The sequence below is a fragment of the Notothenia rossii genome (assembly GCF_949606895.1).
Source record: "Notothenia rossii genome assembly, chromosome: 2".
Lineage (NCBI taxonomy): Eukaryota > Metazoa > Chordata > Actinopteri > Perciformes > Nototheniidae > Notothenia > Notothenia rossii.
The window spans coordinates 82,337,535-82,358,967 of NC_136904.1; the positions used below are offsets into that span (position 1 = coordinate 82,337,535).

Here is a 21,433-nt window from a genome sequence, read left to right on the forward strand (position 1 = left end):
CTGAGGGGCTTTCGGCTCTGTGAGCTCGGGCGAAGTGTGCAGGTTCACCCCCACCCCCATCCTCGGTAAATCGTAGTGGCGGATGGCTTCCAGTCCCTCACTGGCGCCGGGCCCCCTCCTCTGATCAATACCTAATTCCAGCCTGTGCAATCAGCCCCCGTTGCCCAGGCAACACTGATGTCACAAAAGTTGAGTGCTCTCTGTTACAAAAAATCATTTCCTTTAAGCAAACGTAATTGAGTATTTGTACAGTAGGCTGTCTGCTGAGACTATTTACATCAAGCCTGAACCTGCAGGACATTAGTTATGCCTGTTCTGCGAGGGAAGAGCTCACCGGAGATGGTGACCTTACAAAGTAGCCTGGAGGAGGTAACTATGGCAACGCGGGCTACTTCGAGAGCAGTGCAACTCCGGAGAGGATCAGGGTCACGGCGGTGCAGGAGATGGGATGGAGCCCACTCTCTTTTTGGGAGGGGTGAGCTCTTGTAAGGAGAATTAGTCACTTGTCCTTGTTCCCGTTAGAAGACACCGGTACAGAAACATGACGGATGTTAAGCCACTATCAGCTGCAATATCGCAAATGAGAGGACTTCTTTAAATCAGTTTGCTTTATTATTCCTGCTGAGCCCGCAGACACTTTAATTTACCACATTAGCATATTAGAGAACAGTTAAATAACTTATATTTTCAAAGAGAAACATTACTGCACATGGCATGTGGTGTCTAGCTGGACCATAAAATAGAAATTGTACAGTTAATTTATGTGGCTATCACACAAAGAAAATATTATTTACATCAACATGCTGTTTCTCAGTGAACAACTCCACACATCACAATTATTTTTGTCATGAATAATGTTGGCTTCCTGGCAATGCCAAAATCATGTCATAAGGATTTAAGCAGAACAGATTTGTTCAACAAGCAAACCGTTGTTTTTCCTGTTATTTGTTGTATACAGTAAGTCAAAAATAACTAAGCACAGCTGTAACTGCTGCATATGTTTCACTGGCTACAAATCACATCAGTGTTATATACTGTACACTATCTAATTTCTTTAAGTAGCTGTCAGTATAATTGTCTATACAAATACTTCCCTCACTCAATCAGAGCTCATCAATCCCTCATCAGAAATGCAAGAAGAAATCGATCCAGTAAAAGCACTGAAAAACTATATGCAAAAATATATATTAACTTTTAACTTTAAAGGTTCCTGATTATTATCACTAAAAAGTAGTTGGAATTACCAATACTAATATTTAAAGAAACGATATGCTGTATTCAGATATTTGCAGCCCTAGGAATCAATGGAAACAAAAAAAGAAATCATACATTTTTTATTCATTGTCTTCTCGAGAAAGAAAATACATAAGTTCCTCAAACATCTTCATGTATATCTCCTGTCCATATTTGTTCTTAGGGTCACTGGAAATAAATTATTATTGTCTTTGAATGATAACTCAAACTGTTTTATTACTCCCTAGGCAGCTGAATCTGACGCAAAATACCATTGTCAACCTTACAATAACACCTTTTTATTGGATATTAATGTTATCTTCATATTAAAAATGCCAAACCCCATAACATAAGCTGTCACAATCTGAAAATCAGATTTCTATTATCTCCCTTCAATGCAATTTTACTGTCATTTGTCAAAATTATTGGTCATTTATAGCAGAACAATGACATGTCTCAGTACAGTGAGATGTATAACAGTTGGTGACTCATAAAGACATAAAGACAGAGGCGCAGAGTGATGGCCATAAATACTTAATTGTTTATCCTCACAGAAAATAAATTGCAGGCTTAGCTGTAAATCAAATGTGAATTGAAAACGATAAGTTGAGTAGTGATGTTTGTACTGCTGCGATACAAGTCCATGATCATCAAGACAACTTTTATGCGCTTCATTTTAAAGTTATGCACGTCATTTAAAATGATGAACACACATTCAGAATGTAAATGCAGACAGCACAATCAATTGTTGTGTAGTTTCCACATGATTTCTAGAAGATCAGTTGTAGGTTGCTGTGGTTTGGTTTTAATGCTACATTAGGAGACTTTAAAACTTTTTTTTTGTTTCCTCTTTTGTGTGCTCAGTCATGGAAAAGTTGAGTGAATGACCGCTAAGTCCGTAAACATAGTTAGAGCAGACGCAGTGAGAGGTATTCTGGCGTGTTTGCTGCCGGTTTGTTGTAGATGAACTCTCCCCAGAGGCTCCGTGGCCCCTGATTCAATCAGTGTGTCTCCACGTCCACTGTTTCCTGGCACTGATATATTACAGGGTGCAGCGTTGGTGTGTGCCGTCACTGCGTGGATCAAGTTATGTCACAGCCATTTCACAACACCTGCAATTTTTATTCAGTGGCCGTTCTGAGAGGTGAAGACATTAGTTTGATCTGCAGGGTTTGATCCCTTTATCTGAATGTGGATTGAGTAAGGCAAGATGAAGGTCGACTGGATTTCTGTTGCACACACAGACACAAAGAGGGCAGAGGGGGTGTGACTACAGAGAGAGAGTGAGTGAATGGAGACACAAATAATAGCGTTTAAATGCTGCTAAGCCTTTATTAAATACGCTTTATTAAAGGGTATTCTATACAGTATGTTTTTCATATTCAACAATATAAAAACGACACTTACATGGATGTACCCTTGTGCCAATCCTATTCATTCCTTTAGATGTACATCTTTCAAAGCAAAAGAAAGGCAGAATCATTTCCCCTGACAGCTGGGCAATGTCGTTTTTGGCAAATGCTACTCAAAGAGTAGATAAAGTTTGTTTGTTGGGGACTACTTTCAGCTGAGAATTAACCAACATTTAGTGTACTAGTACGCATTTTAAGCTTCTTTGAGCATTAGGAAAAGCGCTATATAAATTCCATGTATTATTATTATTTACATCCAAATAATTGTGTATGTGGGTTTGAGTCCAAATATACTGCGGTGTCCATGTTTGTAATGGAGGAGTGTGTCACCAAGTACTACAACATTCAGTGTTGACAGACAGCTACATTTATCTTTAAATCTGTCACTTTTGAATAGAAAACAAGTCCATTTGAAAGGTAAAAGGATATGTTGTTGGTGAGGCAATCAGCACCACCATGGTCACCATTTAATCCCATATATTTAAAATGTTTTATATTATTTAAATGTGTTTAGCTGTAAAACATTCTGTAACATTGGTTTTAAAAAGTGCTGTACTGTATAAATATCGTACCTTTTTTTGGACACAATAAGCGTATCTTAATTTTAATACAATTATTTAATGTAAAGATGTTTATATGTACTGTGAACTTTGGGCTCCGTGTTGGGGTCCATTTTCTGCTTGATAGAATATGGTGATATATTAATGTTAATCTGATTCAGACCCTAGTGAACATTTCCATATTATTACCCAAATGTATTCCTCTGGTGGATGCTTTATTCAAGGTGACATTGCGTTCTATACATTATGGTATGACAATATGCTGAATGTGATTACATGGCACTTATTCAACTTGTCATTTCTCACAAGGGTTAAATAAATAAACTGAATTAAATGTGACTATTCTTCCCTCTCCAAAGGAAAACAAAGGCTGAGCCGCTGCTTTGCATATTCCCTGACACCTCTCGACTAACAGATGAGACGCGATTTAAATAAGAGCTTGCTTTCTTCACCTGTCGACCTCCTTTAAATATTATTTATGGCCTAAAACACATCTTTTAATTCCAGATATATATTTTTGTGATAGCCAAGTGTCAGTGCTCGGACTCAAGGTACTGGCTTGTGATCATTTTTCAAGACACATTGAATATTCAAAAGATGTGCTTTAGAAAAGGGTGAAGAAAGAAAGGGGGGAGTTAACATTAATTAATATTCGTTGCAGTAAAAATGAAAGCTCGGCCCGTGCTAATTTCAATAGACAATTAATCATGAGGCTCAGTAATTACACCGGGGAGTTTACAAATGATTTTTTTTAAGGGGGCAGAGTAAAGGAAAGGAGATAATCCCCTACCCATCACAATCACTGGCTCCCCACCAATCCCCGCAGAAAGAGCAATTAGAGCAAACAGCAGCATCGCAGTAATTGTGTACCAGGAGAAGATGAAGGCTGAATCTTAATTGCAGTGAATGAAGATCACTTGCTCTCACACCTGATAGTGCTGAGGGAAAGTATTCTGCAGGCCGGAGCAAGTCTGCACCACCTCCAGGTGCCGGAGTAAAAATAACCCGAGCACAGGCTCCTGCTGCATGAGGGCGTGCACACATGACATGTGGACGTCCAGAGGCCCCATCCTACTTCTGTCATACATTCACAGCTAAATCTCACAGGGCATGTAACCATTATTTCACATCTTACAACTTACTTTTATGTGGTTCGAATGACTCCTTTTGGCTTGTTTCTTGAGATCTGAGAATGGGAAAAACTGTATTAGCAGCTGTAGTAAAGTTTATTTAAAAGGAATAGGAGTTATTTCCAGTCTGGCTTATTTTTTTAAAGTGAGCACTATTACCTGCAGCACAGCATGAAGGTTTTTTGCCCAGAAAATGTTCCATATGATCATTTGAGAGGGCAAGCGGGCATCCAGAGGCAGTAATATTTTCTGTGTTGCTAAGAGAGTGAAGAGGCCGGTGAATACCAAGTGCGTGAAACATGACCACTGTTAGAATAATAACATTAAATGAAATTGAAAAAGTGGAATTTGGCTGAAGAAATCACTGACATTTTCCAAATGAACATTAAGTGTTAGGCGTGTCAGAGTGAACGCTGTTCAAGGTAGTCTCATAGTCCAGGCACTTATTACAGCAATGTCCCTGGTTCAATTCCAGATGGGGACTTTTAGTCATATAACTCGCTGTCAACTTTTTGTAAGAATGCTGGTCTACCATTGCTTCTGCATCAACTTTTTAAAAAAGATTTTCAAGTTTAGAAATGCACTGTTACATTAGCTAAAATACTGATTGCAATGGACGTTACTGTTGTCTTTGCACACTATGAACATGTTGTCCATCACACAAAATGGTATTCCTCTTGAAAATGTGGTTATGTATATATTTCTATATCATTTATTGCTTCCCTTCATAATCAATTAGTATACTAATTGGTAGTTTGGACTTTGAATTAATGACAATATTTATTTGAAGAGTAGAAGCAGGTCTGTTGATGATGAAATTGTCTGATTGTTAGTTATTTTCTTGAAGGCAGCACTAATATTATTGTTTGGTGCACATGTTTGAATACATTTTTCAGCTAGCATTTGAGTGTCCTTATGACACTGTATGTTAAAATCTTTAACCCATTTATTTTTGTTTTGATCCCAAAAACATTTACTGGTGTTTCTAATAAAGCACTTGGTTGTTTGGCTTGACTTTGAATTAAATGGTGTCTTAGTAAAGGTCACAACAACCTGATCAGCAGAAATAATTGCAATTCCAGGTTACTGCGTGTTTCACTGTGTTTATGGTGAATCATATGGGCTTATAAGGAATATTATAAAGTCGGGTCATTCTAAAATGGTGTTGAAATATTATGCTGTCAGCACATTACCAAATCACCTCGTGACACACAGTCAGGGCACACAGCACGAGACCCCGGCCCACACCACGGTGTTGTTGCTGGCTGCCACTGTGAGCGGGGCAGGAATTAACATCTGAGGGCCCCACCTTCATTTCAATTAGAGTCATTTTGCAAGATTGCTTATTAATACATTGCTGGTTAAAGTTCAAAAACATCCATCCATCTATTTATCAAAGCATACAGCTCAGTCCATTTAAGAGAGTCCAAGCTTTCACCAGTGTACAACCTCTCACTGAGAAATATGTTAGGACATGTTGTGTTTGAAATGTGTGAGTGCTTTGCAGCTCTCCAGTAAGTGCAGTGGTGCAACACTTACTTAACCATGACAGCTGGATTACTGTGGATTTGAAAGAAAAATATTGTGATATTTAATGAAACAGTTAGAGGACGGGATTTAAACGGTAACTACTCCGCTTATATTTAATATTCGGTAATCTCTAAATGTATATGGTTTCTGCTAATGCTATAAAAAAGAGCTCTAAAACCTAATAAAAACATAAAAAGAAGAGAAAATTAAATGTTGGAAACCTTACGATATCTTTTGTTGGAATAATTTCTGAAAATATGGACAATCTGCATCTGTATACAATTTATAATGATGTGATTTTTTAACAGTGATGTTCATATCTTGTTGGTTTGAATCAGATGTGGAAATAAAATCGTTCTGGTACAGTGGTAAGCAAAAGCACATATCTGTGGGTCACGAAAATAACGCAGTTAAATTAATTGTGATAATAGCTTTAGATATTATTTTACTGTTTACGTCATAGAGCTATTTAACATCGTCTCTGATGATGAAAAGATGCCCAAAAAGCACATTATAAACACAGTAGCTATTGAAATCATACCTATAGATACCAAATATATCTTAGCCAACTGTAAAATGGCGTAACATTTACACATGACCTGGCTAATACAACCAGACACACGACAAACCGGATCAAGTCTTTCCTTTCAGGCATATCAGTTAAATCACTAGTACCAAATTAATCTCAGTTTTCTGTCTCAGATATGAGGAGACTACTGGGAAATGCAGGATTTTACTGATCTATTTAGGAGAAGTGAGTCCAGTCAGGAGAGCCTGATAATCGTTAAGAAATGAATTAGATCTGCAGTGAATGATCAGTGCTGCCTGTGATCTCAGTTTGTTCTGTAAGAGGATACAAGGGCAGGCGAGCCAGAGCCTCGTGCGTTAACCCCGGCTTCCTGTGTAACAGTATAGCATTTCTGTTTAACTTTATAATCAGGGCTTTATTAATGCAATGCTTTTCTTCCGCCTAATAATGAAACAACACAAATAAAATAAATTGTGATCAATGGGGGCGAGCAAAGACAGATGAGGAGTCTGTCACACTGGGGATGATACCAATTTATCTCTTTAATGCATCTCCATGGGGTTCTCTCACTAAAGGATACAGATTACTGAACCCCTTGTCTCAGAGGGAAATGCGTGAGAAGAATCCATATAACATACAGAGCCATTTTTTTCATCTGGTATCATTCATGCTTCTTGGTCACTCTACAGCAAATGGGAAAATCCAGCAATCATGTGTTCATATATTCAGAGGAGGATCTTTTCTTGCATTTAAAACTGCAATAATGAAAGTTAATTTGCATAGCTGCAGATTTATATGCATGTATGTTTCTTTGCATCATTTGGAAAGAGTACTTTACGTACTCTAAGTAAAGCAGAATGTCCCAACTCAACTACTTGTAAAAGGAGCACATCCAAATATATTGTATTGTTATGATTCTTGCCTCAATTTAATGCGTATTTTGTGTCCAAAATGTGTTTTATCTGTGTCATATTGTATGTTTTATGTTGGATTGTATTTGTGTCAGTCTTTTTAGTGAATAATTGGAAAAGCGTGTTATAAAAGTGTGTTATAAATAAGAACAAACCATTGAGGAAAAAGAAATGTGAGAAATGTGGAGCAACACAATCAGCAGCTTGGGGTTTTCCACTTCCTAGAAAGGATGAGCCATAAACAACCAAAGCCATAAACAACTGAAGCTTTGCAGCGGGGTGAGAGACAGAAACCTAACATGTGCTGGTGAATGAAGACAAGGCGAGGCACACCCCTGCCGTAAATAAGGAATTCCCTGCAGCTATGCTCACAAACCAGAAGGCAAAAGTCGACCAGGTCACTGTGCTGCGTCAGTAACTAAAAAAGAAAAACTAATAGCAGGGAAATATTTGAGGCAGTAAAAAAAAAAATGCAGTTCCTCTCTGCTCCAGGCATGAAGGACAGCACTATTATCTCTATACGGAGGCTTTGATCCTAAAACTCCCCTTAACATATGAGAATGTCGGGCAGGATCTGTCATGTGCGGCAACTTGGAACAAAAACTCCCCAGCTACACATTTTCCATGTCAAATGTTCTCATGTAATGCCAAGTAAGTGTAAAATAAAGCAACTACCGGTAGTTTATGTCTCCATATATATATACATCTTTTCATTCTTGGTGTTTCTACATTTTCTGAGGGCAATGGTATTTCAGGAGGCCCAAGGTCAAATTTAGACTGGGTCATAAATTGTTTTGTTTGATGGCCTACATTTGCCTCAATAGCAGGGGGAAGGCCAAGCCCATAAAAACGTAAAAGACGAGCGGGCCGACTGTGGGCTTGGCTGCCATCATTGTTGTCCTGGGGACCACGAGATGCTCCCAGTGGAGGTTTCATGGTGAATAAAGACTGTTATGGCCCACTGTTGGCATGCACAGAGGGCTCATGGAGATCATTACTGCCAGGGCTCAGTCAGTGGAGAAGTCACAATGGCAAACTCAAAGCTGAAGCCATTCCATTGTCAGCAGCCGAAAGGGGCTCGTCACTAACAGAGGGCTGCATTTCTCTCTGCTGCGGGGTTCAGGGGAGGCATTAAGGGAAACATAAAAAGCCATATCTTAGATTTATGAAAAGACGTTTTTCTGGTGCTGACTTTGAGTTTTGCGATATAACTCTATGTCAACATTGTTCTGTCCTTTGTAGCAATAATGGTCTGACTCTTAATTCTTCTATTAAAGCAGATTGATGTCCTTGACTTTATGTTTATTAGCCCTAAAATTAAACCTAACTACTAAGCGGAGCACAGGTCAAACATTAGAGGTAATATGCTAAAGATAGTTGGAACGACACCTAATCAAATTAAAAGACTTAAATCAACATGGTCTTACTCTCCTCGCATCACTCATTCCTAAGTCCACTCGTTTCCAATTAAATGTAAAATAGGTTATAAATATTTAGTTTTCAACAAAAGTTAGTCCAACATGAACATAGTGATTTTTTTTGGGAACAAGTTTCTGCTGCGGATTAATTCAAAATTATTTTGATAAATTAGCTTACTCTTGCTGGTTTCTCCGAAGTTGCATACCCCAGCTTTAATTGAAGGTTTGGGTATTTTCATGTGGTTTGTTGACAATAAGACAAATATGTGTGGGTGCAGACTAACCAAAACTCAAATAATTGAAACAAGATGGTGCCTCACAGGTCTAAATCATTCATGACTACAGTAATATCCTGATAACCTAGCCAGCATAGCCAACCATAGCATAGCCAACGTTGAGAGGGTCTCTCTAAATCACCGCGGCAGGCAGTTTTCAGCATTTGCTAATGGCACTTGCTGAGTAGATATTAACACGTGAGGAGCGGGTGTATTGGTTGTACTGAGAGGGGGGATTTGGGAATCCCTGGACAGGACCTCCATGTAGGCTTGCTCTGGATAGGCCACACCTCGCTCCTCCAGCCACCTTCCCCCCCGCCCTCGTCTTCCTCACTCAGCTACATCTGCTGCTCATTAACACCGTTATAATGAGCGGTTGCACCTGATGTAAATAAAACTCTGGCTCTCGGTCTGCTCCCTCACATCCACGGACCCAACACTGCCACTCTGTATGTGAGCAGAGCTTGCTGCTGTTGTCAAAGCGGGCTTGGATGCCCCCCCTCAACCCGCCAGTTTTTTTTGTTTCTGAGAGGACATTAAATGTGGTCAGTGGAGGAGCTACTGGCTACACATAAAACCCCCACAGGTTCTCCATTCACAGCCATGGCCACAAAGCGGATAATGAGTTCCATAAAACTGTCAGGAGGGAAGAATAAATGTGCATCGGATACACCAACCGTAATTCAGATGTGGCTCTAAGTAGCTGGAAGAATGATAAGAAATGGTTTTCTCTGGCATTGATCAGACCCCGCAGAAGTATGAACGTGTTAAAGCCGTGCTAAGAGGCAGCAGTAAGTCTCCACCCTGAGAACGTGGCCTCTGGAGGTCTGGACTCCGGCCAGGCTCGGCTCTCATTAATAGGAAGAAGGTAAATGCTCTTTCAACACGCAGGTACCATCGTCACTAATGCATTGGCCTTTCATTTTTAAGCCTCCACATTAAACATGGCTGCAATTGTTTAATTTTGGCAAACGACCCACATGTAGGTGATGCCTGCAGCAGCTGTTCCTGTCTGAGACTGATTAAATATATTCTAATTTCCACTTCATGGTCCAGTCATTAGTCCTGATATGTGCTTAAATACATTGAGACTTAGATAAATGACATTTGTAATTCTTCACAATTGTATTATTCTAACATTAGCATTAATATGACATCCAAATAAAAATCCTCCCTCCCACACCCAATCTGATTTAGTTGGACGTGAAGCAGTCGGCAACTTTGAACAATGCTGTTTTGACAAATGAACATGACATGCGGGGGGAAAATAATTTGACAGGTGACAAATGTTGAGCAGTGATACAATCTGAAAAGCAGGCCACCTGAAATATGACTCACTCTATTAAAATCATTGGAGGAGGATATTGAATAGTTCTTTAAAGACTTCAAGTTTCTGATAAGATTTGTTTGCATTTGATTAAATGCTTTTATGACGATTACATTTAAGACAAACCACAGCCTTACGCTTATTGCTGCTGCGATTAGATATTAGTTTGGCGTCTTGTGTATTTGTTTGTTTGTGGGAAAACATTAATCTCTCTCTAGGATCACATTCAGAAATCATGAGTCTACAGTACTGAAGGCAGATGATCAGTCCAATGAGATTTCTTTCATCACTGTGTTGCATGCATTTGACTGTTTGGATGAAAAACGTCAACAAATGGTGGAATGTAACTGAAGACATTTACACAATTACTGTAGCATTAAATGGAAATACTCAAAAGCACAGTTTTAGCTACTTTCCATCTAATGCTCCTTATAACTACTACTGATGAATTATTATGATGTGAAAAATGCTCCTGCTTAAGAGATGTTTAAATGTTTAAATGCATCAAAAACTATAAACAAGTGATATAATATATATTGTTCTGAATTATTCTATGACATTCTGTGTTATGAGGTCTTGTATATGTACTATTGTTGTAGTATGAGTATATTTTGAGGTAATACTCACTGGTATGTAAACATTTGAATTAGAGACGTCTTACAGGGTAAAGAAGAATGCTTTGCTTATCTTCAAAGGCTTAATATAACTTTAAGAGTTGGTGCTCACTGGAAAATGTTAAGCATGATTTAATTAATAAATTCTATGAAATGAAACTAGGTTGTTGTGTCATTGCAGAGGTATGTTTTTGTTTCAGTAATGACCAGAACATACTCGCTCTGCCAGGCGGGGGGTTTCCTGCAGCTGCTGTTTGTCCACAGCAGAGTGGGCTCACTGCTGACCTGCAGACAGACAAACATCTGGGACAGGAAAAGGTAAAGTGTGCAGATAAAACACACTGAACTCAGAGCACTGTGGAGCAATGACCGTACAATCTAATGTTGAAATGTATTGGATCATCAGAGCATGCTGGGGTCCAACACCACTGTTTGTTTTAGGTCAATTGTTGTTTTTTGCAAACCTTAATTTAGGGTAATAGTCAAAGATTCATTACTCTGGTCTCTCTTTAGAAAAACAGAGCTTGACTTGTTCTTGGAAAGTGTTCCAAAGATTTATTCTTCAACAATTTAACTCAAGTAATGCTTACAAAAACTACTAAAATAACTGTAAAGATGTGTCATTCCACAGTTGGGTTTCTGTTTATTATAACTTATTATTACTATTTAAAATGTATATTTCATTTAGAGAAGTATTGTGTATGATTTATGACCCTATGAGTTCAACAAACTTTCTTACTTTTATTCACAGACTTTTCTCTCCAACATAAACACAGCAGTCATGCACAGTGAAGGTCAGATGTTTTCCTTTCCTGTATTTTAAGAAGCTGCTGCAAGTACTCCCAGGATTGCTCTAACTTTAAAAACAAATAGTTAATTCCTGTATACTCTACAAAGAGTATGTACAGTTGCAAGAAAAAGTATGTGAACCCTTTGGAATTACCTGGATTTCTGCATCAGTTGGTCATAAAATGGAGGAAGCCACTGCTGTCCAGAAAAAACATTGCTGCACGTTTGAAGTTTGCAAAAGAGCACCTGGATGTTCCACAGCACTACTGGCAAAATATTCTGTGGACAGATGAAACCAAAGTTGAGTTGTTTGAAAGGAACACAGAACGCTATGTGTGGAGAAAAAAAGGCACAGCACACCAACATCAAAAGCTCATCCCAACTGTGAAGTATGGTGGAGGGAGCATCATGGTTTGGGGCTGCTTTGCTGCCTCAGGGCCTGGACAGATTGCCATCATCGACGGAAAAATGAATTCTCAAGTTTATCAAGACATTTTGCTGGAGAACTTAAGGCCATCTGTCCACCAATTGAAGCTCAACAGAAGACGGGTGATGCAACAGGACAACGACCCAAAGCACAGAAGTAAATCAACAACAGAATGGCTTCAACAGAAGAAAATAGGCCTTCTGGAGTGGCCCAGTCAGAGTCCTGACCTCAACCCAATTGAGAGGCTGTGGAATGACCTCAAGAGAGCGATTCACACCAGACATCCCAAGAATATTGCTGAACTGAAACAGTTTTGTAAAGAGGAATGGTCCAAAATTCCTCCTGACCGTTGTGCAGGTCTGATATGCAACTATAGGAAACGTTTGGTTGAGGTTATTGCTGCTAAAGGAGGGTCAACCAGTTATTAAATCCAAGGGTTCACATACTTTTTCCACCCTGCACTTTGAATGTTTACATGGTGTGTTCAATAAAAACATAAAAACATATAATTGTTTGTGTGGTTTTAGCTTAAGCAGACTGTGTTTGTCTATTGTTGTGACTTAGATGAAGATCAGAACATTTTATGACCAATTTATGCAGAAATCCAGGTAGTTCCAAAGGGTTCACATACTTTTTCTTGCAACTGTACGTATTTGACATGTCAAATAAAGAGTAAGGTAGGAGTGTAATCTAAAATCTAAAGTATTGTTGGTTTATCGGCACATTAAAGCTTAAAACATATGATTTACATGCATCATGAACATCTGCAGTACTTTAACTTCAGTACTCTTCCTCAGGGTGCACTGAGGGAAAAAGAGGAAGACTTTTGTAGAAACAAAGAAAAAGAGCAAAGTTCATCTTGGACAAATGAAATGTTTTCAGAGAGAGGCTCATTGTATGGTGGCCCTGAAGTGCAAGACACCACAGCATTTCACACAACACTACAGCATTTCAGAAAACACTACAGCATTTCAGAAAACATTACAGCATTTCACAAAACATTACAGCATTTCACAAAACACTACAGCATTTCACAAAACGCTACAGCATTTCACAAAACACTACAGCATTTCACAAAACGCTACAGCATTTCACAAAACGCTACAGCATTTCACAAAACGCTACAGCATTTCACAAAACACTACAGCATTTCAGAAAACACAACAGCATTTCAGAAAACACCACAGCATTTCAGAAAACACCACAGCATTTCACAAAACACTACAGCATTTCACAAAACACTACAGCATTTCAGAAAACACCACAGCATTTCAGAAAACACAACAGCATTTCACAAAACACTACAGCATTTCAGAAAACACCACAGCATTTCAGAAAACACTACAGCATTTCACAAAACACTACAGCATTTCAGGAAACACTACAGCATTTCACAAAACACTACAGCACTTCAGAAAACACCACAGCATTTCAGAAAACACCACAGCATTTCAGAAAACACCACAGCATTTCACAAAACACTACAGCATTTCAGAAAACACCACAGCATTTCACAAAACACTACAGCATTTCAGAAAACACCACAGCATTTCAGAAAACACCACAGCATTTCAGAAAACACCACAGCATTTCAGAAAACACCACAGCATTTCACAAAACACTACAGCATTTCAGAAAACACCACAGCATTTCACAAAACACTACAGCATTTCAGAAAACACCACAGCATTTCAGAAAACACCACAGCATTTCAGAAAACACTACATCATTTCACAAAACACCACAGCATTTCACAAAACACTACAGCATTTCAGAAAACACTACAGCATTTCAGAAAACACCACAGCATTTCACAAAACACCACAGCATTTCACAAAACACTACAGCATTTCAGAAAACACCACAGCATTTCACAAAACACCACAGCATTTCAGAAAACTACAGCATTTCAAAAAACACTACAGCGTTTCAGAAAACACTACATCATTTCAGAAAACACTCGAGCATTTCAGAAAACACTACATCATTTCAGAAAACACTACAGCATTTCACAAAACACCACAGCATTTCAGAAAACGCTACATCATTTCAAAAAACACTACAGCATTTCAGAAAACACTACAGCATTTCAAAAAACACTACAGCATTTCACAAAACACCACAGCATTTCAGAAAACGCTACAGCATTTCACAAAATACTACAGCATTTCAGAAAACACAACAGCATTTCACAAAACACTACAGCATTTCAGAAAACACAACAGCATTTCACAAAACACTACAGCATTTCAGAAAACACAACAGCATTTCACAAAACACTACAGCATTTCAGAAAACACTACAGCATTTCAAAAAACACTACAGCATTTCACAAAACACCACAGCATTTCAGAAAACGCTACAGCATTTCACAAAACACTACAGCATTTCAGAAAACACAACAGCATTTCACAAAACACTACAGCATTTCAGAAAACACAACAGCATTTCACAAAACACTACAGCATTTCAGAAAACACAACAGCATTTCACAAAACACTACAGCATTTCACAAAACACTACAGCATTTCAGAAAACACCACAGCATTTCAGAAAACACCACAGCATTTCACAAAACACTACAGCATTTCAGAAAACACCACAACATTTCACAAAACACTACAGCATTTCAGAAAACACAACAGCATTTCACAAAACACTACAGCATTTCAGAAAACACAACAGCATTTCACAAGACACTACAGCATTTCACAAAACACTACAGCATTTCACAAGACACTACAGCATTTCACAAGACACTACAGCATTTCACAAAACACTACAGCATTTCACAAGACACTACAGCATTTCAGAAAACTCTACAGCATTTCAGAAAACTACACAGCATTTCAAAAAACACTACAGCGTTTCAGAAAACACTACATCATTTCACAAAACACTACAGCATTTCAGAAAACACTACAGCATTTCACAAAACGCTACAGCATTTCACAAAACACTACAGCATTTCACAAGACACTACAGCATTTCAGAAAACACTACATCATTTCACAAAACACTACAGCATTTCACAAAACACTACAGCATTTCACAAGACACTACAGCATTTCAGAAAACTCTACAGCATTTCAGAAAACACTACAGCATTTCAAAAAACACTACAGCATTTCAGAAAACGTAACAGGATTTCAGAAAACACTACAGCATTTCACAAAACACTACAGCATTTCACAAAACACTACAGCACTTCAGAAAACGCTACAGCATTTCAGAAAAAGCTACAGCATTTCACAAAACGCAACAACATTTCACAAAACACTACGGCACTTCAAAAAACGCTACAGCACTTCAGAAAACACCACATCATTTCACAAAACGCAACAACATTTCACAAAACACAACAGCATTTCACAAAACACCACAGCATTTCAGAAAACACTACAGCATTTCAGAAAACACTACAGCACTTCACAAAACACCTCAGCATTTCACAAAACATCACATCATTTCCCAAAACACTACAGCATTTCAGAAAACACAACAGCATTTCACAAAACACTACAGCATTTCAGAAAACACAACAGCATTTCACAAAACACTACAGCATTTCAGAAAACACTACAGCATTTCAAAAAACACTACAGCATTTCACAAAACACCACAGCATTTCAGAAAACGCTACAGCATTTCACAAAACACTACAGCATTTCAGAAAACACAACAGCATTTCACAAAACACTACAGCATTTCAGAAAACACAACAGCATTTCACAAAACACTACAGCATTTCAGAAAACACAACAGCATTTCACAAAACACTACAGCATTTCACAAAACACTACAGCATTTCAGAAAACACCACAGCATTTCAGAAAACACCACAGCATTTCACAAAACACTACAGCATTTCAGAAAACACCACAACATTTCACAAAACACTACAGCATTTCAGAAAACACAACAGCATTTCACAAAACACTACAGCATTTCAGAAAACACAACAGCATTTCACAAGACACTACAGCATTTCACAAAACACTACAGCATTTCACAAGACACTACAGCATTTCACAAGACACTACAGCATTTCACAAAACACTACAGCATTTCACAAGACACTACAGCATTTCAGAAAACTCTACAGCATTTCAGAAAACTACACAGCATTTCAAAAAACACTACAGCGTTTCAGAAAACACTACATCATTTCACAAAACACTACAGCATTTCAGAAAACACTACAGCATTTCACAAAACGCTACAGCATTTCACAAAACACTACAGCATTTCACAAGACACTACAGCATTTCAGAAAACACTACATCATTTCACAAAACACTACAGCATTTCACAAAACACTACAGCATTTCACAAGACACTACAGCATTTCAGAAAACTCTACAGCATTTCAGAAAACACTACAGCATTTCAAAAAACACTACAGCATTTCAGAAAACGTAACAGGATTTCAGAAAACACTACAGCATTTCACAAAACACTACAGCATTTCACAAAACACTACAGCACTTCAGAAAACGCTACAGCATTTCAGAAAAAGCTACAGCATTTCACAAAACGCAACAACATTTCACAAAACACTACGGCACTTCAAAAAACGCTACAGCACTTCAGAAAACACCACATCATTTCACAAAACGCAACAACATTTCACAAAACACAACAGCATTTCACAAAACACCACAGCATTTCAGAAAACACTACAGCATTTCAGAAAACACTACAGCACTTCACAAAACACCTCAGCATTTCACAAAACATCACATCATTTCCCAAAACACTACAGCATTTCAGAAAATACCACAGCCTTTCAGAAAACACTACAGCCTTTCAGAAAACGCCACAGCATTTCAGAAAACACTACAGCATTTCACATTGGACGGAAAGGGTATTCCTTTAGGGAGAACACTTCTTGTTTGTGATTGGACAGAGCCAGCCAGAGAAGCACTGCTGTGATTGGTTGTTTTTTCTGCAAGTCAAGAAATTACGCTTTGTGATTGGTCAGCACCCGACAGCGCAACATGTCCCAACACATCAGCCGTTAGCTGTTAGCACACGCTCATAGCTCACAGCTCCTCATATCTGTTCAGAAACTGGGCAAAAGTTAAACATGTACAAACCACAGATTGTCTATGTCATGGTGAATACAGTCGCTGCTTTATTTATGTCTGTATGCCGTTGTAGTGAGTGTGGACGGAGCAGCTACAGGTTAGTTTATCCTGATCGATCCGATCTCCATTCTGAAAACACGCACTTTAAAAGGTTTTTCGCCTGCCGTCTTGTCTGCACACTTGTCAAAGCATTAATTAATGGTTTTTAAGGGGCTTATCTCCATGTAAATACTATGGTAGACTACCAATATTCGCATCGCTCTAATCACTCGAGTTTCACCGCGGCTGTCAGCTGTGTTTGCTCATGTCATTCAAACAAGACGCGCTGGAGAGGGGGTGGGGCGTATCTCCATGTAAATCCTATGGGAGATACCAACTACAACAAAATGAAAATATTTTACCGTGATTTAATTATAATACACGATTCAAAATGATGCCGAAGTAACTACATACTGATACCGGTTAGTAATAACATTAATTAATGCTTTGACAAGTGTGCAGACAAGACGGCAGGCGAAAAACCTTTTAAAATGCGTGTTTTCTGAATGGAGATCGGATCGATCAGGCTAAACTAACCTGTAGCTGCTCCGTCCACACTCACAACAACGGCATATAGACATAAATAAAGCAGCGACTGTATTCGCCATGACATACACAGTCTGTGGTTTGTACATGTTTAACTTTTGTCCAGTTTCTGAACAGATATGAGGAGCTGTGAGCTCTGAGTGTGTGCTAACAGCTAACGGCTGATGTGTGTTGGGACATGTTGCGCGGTCAGGTGCTGACCAATCACGAAGCGTCATTTCTTGACTGGCAGCAAAAACAACCAATCACAGCAGTGCTTCTCTGGCTGGCTCTGTCAAATCACAAACAAGAAGTGTTCTCCCTAAAGCAGGGGTGGGGAACCTTTTTCCTCTCAAGGGCCATTTCAATTTTTACAACATCCTTCGAGGGCCGTACAAGTTATTGAACTCAACGTCTGCTTAAAAAAACTCAAATCACAGCCCATTCATTTTGCGTTTCTTTCATGCTGTGCAAAGAAAAAGCAACCTCTTAATCCAGATATTTGACCATGACCCGCGAATTCATACACCGTGGCATGACCACCAAAACAGAAAGATATGGACACAAGATGTGTGCAACTGTATTTAGTTACATACCCATGTGGACATGATTTAAGTGTGGGGGGGGAGATTTTTTTTAAATGTTGAAGTTAAAAGCATCAATCTGGTGCACTTTGAGAGCAACATGAAGAGATCTATGGATACATCTCTCAACATCCATATGAAACAGAACTGTAAGCTGATTTTTTTCTTTATGGATATTTTACAAATCACTTCCCTTTTAAGCTGTATTCTTGTTTATTAATAACAACTTTTTTTTACTGTCATATTAGTATTGTATACCTGTTTACTTTATTCTCTTATTTTTCTATAACTATAATGATCATATAAAGATGTGCCTTTACCTCACTGGTTGGAGAAAAAGCTTCTTATATTCGTTAGCATAGCTAGCTAACCAGATGCTAATAACAACAACGTTATTGACTGTATGATCAGTATGACAGATGAACAGATCGCCACTGGGCTTTCAACTAAAGACACAGCCACGCAGAAACTGCGGCATGTGTACAGCTCCTTGTGGGTACTGACATTTGTGAAGTCCCGGTCCGGAGCCGCGTTCTGGTGCTCTCCGTTAGAACTACACTCCTGTCAGACGAGACATACCACGTGATGACACGTTAGGCTCGTGTTGTGTTAAGGGACCCTGACCTTGGCCAGGAATAACAAGCTTGTTTAATTATTTTGCGGTCAAGATTTCTTGAACCTTTTTCTTTTTTGCGTGTGTTTATAAATTACCTTGAGGGCCGTACCAAATGGTCTCGCGGGCCGTATACGGCCCGGAGGCCGGAGGTTCCCCACCCCTGCCCTAAAGGAATACTCTTTCTGTCCAATGTGAAATTCTGTAGTGTTTTGTGAAATGCTGTGGCGTTTTGTGAAATGCTCTGGCGTTTTGTGAAATGATCTGGCGTTTTGTGAAATTCTGTAGTGTTTTGTGAAATGCTGTAGCGTTTTGTGAAATTCTGTAGTGTTTTGTGAAATGCTGTAGCGTTTTGTGAAATTCTGTAGTGTTTTGTGAAATGCTGTAGTGTTTTCTGAAATGCTGTGTTGTCTTGCGCTTCAGGGCCACCGTATCATTGTCAGCTTTCAACAACAGACATGTAGAAGTCACAAGCCAAATGAAATTCCCTACAAAGAAAGCAAGGGATTTCAGCTAGGCCTGCCTATGCTGATTCTGCATTTTGACCCTTAAACTAAGAGAATATTTATACCTAGATAAGATGCGTAAAAAATGCGAACGATTCACTACTTACTGTGAGCACGATATTGTGTACTCTTTTGAGCAGAAAACCCAAACACGTTATTTTTGTAAGACTTGCTCTGTGCTTTCTTCCATGTTATTTCCCCTAATGATTCCACATAAAACAAACTGTATTCAATGACAAAGTTTTTGCTTTGTGAGCCGACATTGCTTCTCTCCTTTACTAAAATGTCTTTAATGTTTTCTTCTTTTAGGAGAAGCGCTGGGCTTAAAACATGTTGCCCATCTACACATTACGTTAAAGCATTCCTGCATTTGTCAAATGTTAATTGTATGTTCCATAAACAAATTCACTCTTGCAGGCAATTACTTTTTTAAGATGTGATACATATTTGATGTTGTGACTTTCCCCCCTCTGCTTCTTCTTATAATGTGGGTACAAATAACTAAAGTCTTTTATTGGTTACATGTGTTCACTGCCTAATTATCTTTTATGCCTTGGTTTCTTTTTCCTTTTTTTGTCTTTGTTTTTTCAGAAGCTAGTGATTTACTGTTCATGAATTTATGCAACAAGGGAAAGCAGCCAGTTCTGGAGGCCATAACTCACGGGCCAAAAGTCGGCCTTATTTACATTGTACACAATGCTATCCTGATTTCTCATTTTGTTTTAAAGCCTGGTGTGTAAATCTTCACAGGAATACGTGAGGCTGAAAATAGTGCTGTACAAGCCAACAAGGAACATCTTCTGTATCTCTTCTTCCTCTTTTAGGGCATTTCTGATGATATCATGTATATTTGTTATTGAGAAGATCCATTAACTTCATTATCATTATGAGGTTTACCATAAAATTCATTACTTTAAATGTCGATTTTGGCTGCGTTTGCTTAAGTTTGACCATCGGATCTTTGACATCTATTGCAAATGTACTCACTGAAGTAAAAAATGATGCAGCTGAATCACTTTAGTTTTATTACTGTTGTCTTGTGTGCATTTCAGTGGCGTCGGCATCCCAGATCGTACAGTGTGGGAGTAACGCTGAAGACACTTTTTCTGAGGTTAATGGATAAGCTTAAGGTCTCTCTCCCCCAAATGTTATTTTTATGGGCAACTTTGGCAGGGTGCCTTTTGTTTCATTAGACTGTGTCTCTATCATTTATGCATTGATGGGAACACGAGGTTTTGGGGTTAGAGACACATTTTCTAAATGGTATCTCGCTCATTCAGCCACAGGGCAAGGCTAATGGAATCTGCTGATCCCCACTGCTCTAAATGGCTCGGGAGAAAGAAAGAAAGCGGCCCAAATTCTGTTTGAAATTCTGCGCACAAATATTGCCAGGAGTAATGCATTAAATATTTTATATCCCAAATATTTGATGGCCATCTATAAACTTCATAACAGCTTTCATAGATCTATAAAAGTATCTTTCAGTTTGTTTGCATTTTCATCTGCAATGAATTCTCAGTTTCCACAGGCTATGAAAGTGTGGATATGTTACGTCTCTCATATTGATTGGGTTGGCTTATTTAATTCAATTGCTGCATATCCTTACTTGGAGGGGCAGTGAAAATCGTTTGAGAATCAATGGGCGGAAGCAAGCAAGACAAAAATAATTGACTGTTCTCAAACTCCTGCAGGCAGCAAAACAGCTCCCAGGGATGTCTGAAATTGGTTTTGCAAATCCTTCAGCCACATATCCAAAGCAAGAAAAAATGGTAATATAGGAATCCATTTCAAACTCTGCAGTGCACAGGAAGTTTATTTTCAGTCTTGTTTTTATGTTCTGACACTTATTCTGATATACACTATGCTAATGGTCAGGAGGTAATGCTTCAGCTAAAGGGGGAGACAGGGTGTGTGGTTTTAT

General features: G+C 38.7%; 1 protein-coding gene and 1 long non-coding RNA gene across 4 annotated transcripts in view; one reads left to right on the forward strand and one right to left on the reverse strand.

The window, feature by feature from the left end:
• The window catches only part of atp5mc3a (ATP synthase membrane subunit c locus 3a), a 287,504-nt gene that overhangs the window by 35,408 nt on the left and 230,663 nt on the right, over window positions 1–21,433 (forward strand). The window lies entirely within an intron of this gene.
• LOC307030014 lies at window positions 1,318–12,595 on the reverse strand. Of its 3 annotated transcripts, XR_013805476.1 has the most exons (6): window positions 12,093–12,595; window positions 11,883–12,007; window positions 5,529–5,644; window positions 4,495–4,592; window positions 4,348–4,391; window positions 1,318–2,462 (listed from the first exon to the last, which is right to left on the reverse strand). It is a non-coding gene; the product is annotated as an uncharacterized lncRNA (long non-coding RNA). The 3 variants fall into 3 exon arrangements; XR_013805475.1 differs by lacking the exon at window positions 5,529–5,644; XR_013805477.1 differs by lacking the exons at window positions 5,529–5,644; window positions 11,883–12,007; window positions 12,093–12,595 and having other exon boundaries at window positions 4,495–5,505.